The 2,199-nt window shown below is 39.9% G+C and overlaps 1 protein-coding gene across 1 annotated transcript in view; it reads right to left on the bottom strand.

The window, feature by feature from the left end:
* Positions 1–2,199, bottom strand: part of LOC101846892 (glutamate receptor ionotropic, NMDA 3A-like) — a 58,875-nt gene that overhangs the window by 4,153 nt on the left and 52,523 nt on the right. The window lies entirely within an intron of this gene.

The raw sequence follows: 2,199 nt of genomic DNA, 5'->3' as shown, positions 1-2,199 counted from the left end.
TCTTTAGCTCGTCTGTCTCTTTGTTTGTTTGCATTTCTCTGTCTGTCTGCCTGTCTGTCTGTCTGTATATATGTCTGTCTGTCTGTCTGTCTGTATGTCTGTCTGTCTGTTTGTCTGTCTATCTGTCTGTTTGTCTCTTTCCCTTTCTCCCCACTGTCTCCTTATCTCTATTTACTGCATTTCTCGATCTTCATCCAACTTTTCTGACTTAAAAGCAGGTACCCACATGACATTCTTGTTCAAAGATCTCAAGTGCATTGAAGGTGTGCATGACTGAATAAGGTCTTTCAGATAAAAGTGAGTCATTGTGGGAAATCAGACGCTCGTCAAAATAATACAATCACAGAAATCAGCATCTTTTGGCACAAGGGCAATTTATTTCTAATTTTCTTTTTTTCTTCTTTGGCTTGACACCTTTTATGTTCATTTTAAAACACATTTCTGTGTGGATTTCACTCAAAATCATTGATTAAAGGCATATAAGGTGCAAATTTTCAGTTTTCCAAGGACTTTCAGGATATGGAAGTTACCAAACTTAGGCGGCTATTTTCTCGCTAATTTTATTTCTGAAAACAAGCGACCCTGACCTCCTTCAATCGCAAATATTTCAATTTCTATTTAACATAGATGGATAGTTTTTCACCAAAAGGAAGGCACATGGACAAGCTTGAGAATGATAAAAAAAATTCCATACGCCCAAAAATTGACCAGTGCCTGAGTCCACCACGCCGTGACATATTATGTCAAACTACAAACAACCAGACGAATAGTCATTTGAGACCACAATACAATTAGGAAGCATACACAACAGAGAAACTGAAATTCCCAAAGGTCTAAAAGTGTGCGTTCAAACAACCCTGTCCGTACGTCGTGTTTTACTATCGTATCCATACGACGTGGGGAACTCTGTGCCACCACTTAACCCTACCCATACGTCGTGTTTTACTATCGTATCCATACGACATGGGGAACTCTGTGCCACCACTTTCAAAGAGAAAATTTAGTCGTTAATCCGATCCGTACGCTTTGCTTAGCAGTGTGTCAAAATGATTTTTTTGAGAAATACTGAAAGTTTCAGAGATCTTCGTACTGGGGGTATTCTAAAATGTGACGAATACAACCCCGGGGGTACAAAATGACCCCAGGGCGTACGGATAGGGTTAAACAAGCGTTAACCCCCTTCCCCTTCCTCTCCTCCCACCCCTTTCCCCTCTTCCCGGATTTTGCGTGTTTAATAGCTGCCCATGCTGCCAATTTTTTTCGGTCTGATATCTAATTCCAGTCTTTCCGTCTACTGTATTATTATTGCTTTTTATTCTCCAGTCCGAAACTTTCTACTTTTTGGTGCATTTTATACATCACACGATTGTCAAGGTTATGGTTTGAGGGTGGTGAAGGTTGAAATTGGGTGTTTGCGTGTGTGTGTGTGGAGGGGGGGGGGTTAGGGGTTATTAACTGGGTATTGTCCTATATGCACCTCCTTGTTTTCTCTCATATCCGTTTTTGACCCACTGAAGTACAATAGAAATAACTACTGTATTGATGCTCTTTCCAAAAAAGAGGTAAAATAGCTCAAACACATTATCGTCCTTGCACGAGATCAAACAGACCGTAATAATACACAGTCGAGATCAACATAGACGGCGGCATGGATTCCTTTCAGCTTAAAATGAAGAGTTGAACTGTAAGTAATTATTGGAAAAAGTTTGAATAAAAACACACATTGGACATGAATGATAGAATAGAGCGCTCACCAGAACCTTCACGCATGAACGAGCAGACACGCACACAAAATTACGTAGTCACTGAATGGGCTCCCTTTCTATTGAATTAATGCAAATCAGAGAGTGTCTGCCCATACAATCGTCTGCCTGTCTGATTGCTTGCATGCCTGTATGTCTTTTCCTATCTGTCTATCCACACGTTTATCTATATGCACGCCTGCATGCGTGATATGCTATTGTTATGTATATTATTTCCCCTCTGCAACCAAATCAAGTTTCGTGATTAACCCAGCTTATGCTGCAAAAGATGTAAAAAATTACCTCAAAGAAAATGAAGAGAAGAAAACGAAGTTTGTTTCTAAACATACATTTTCAGAAAGAAAAAAAAAACAACCTCGAATAGCTTAAATAATCCTGGCGCTCTCCCTGCACTATCCTTCCATTGTTCGTAGCCATAGCGAGCTTGAACAATATA

This window comes from Aplysia californica, unplaced genomic scaffold (genome assembly GCF_000002075.1).
Source record: "Aplysia californica isolate F4 #8 unplaced genomic scaffold, AplCal3.0 scaffold00348, whole genome shotgun sequence".
Taxonomy (NCBI): Eukaryota; Metazoa; Mollusca; class Gastropoda; order Aplysiida; family Aplysiidae; genus Aplysia; species Aplysia californica.
The sequence above is the reverse complement of the archived record's forward strand: the minus strand, read 5'-3'. Positions and strand labels throughout refer to the sequence as shown.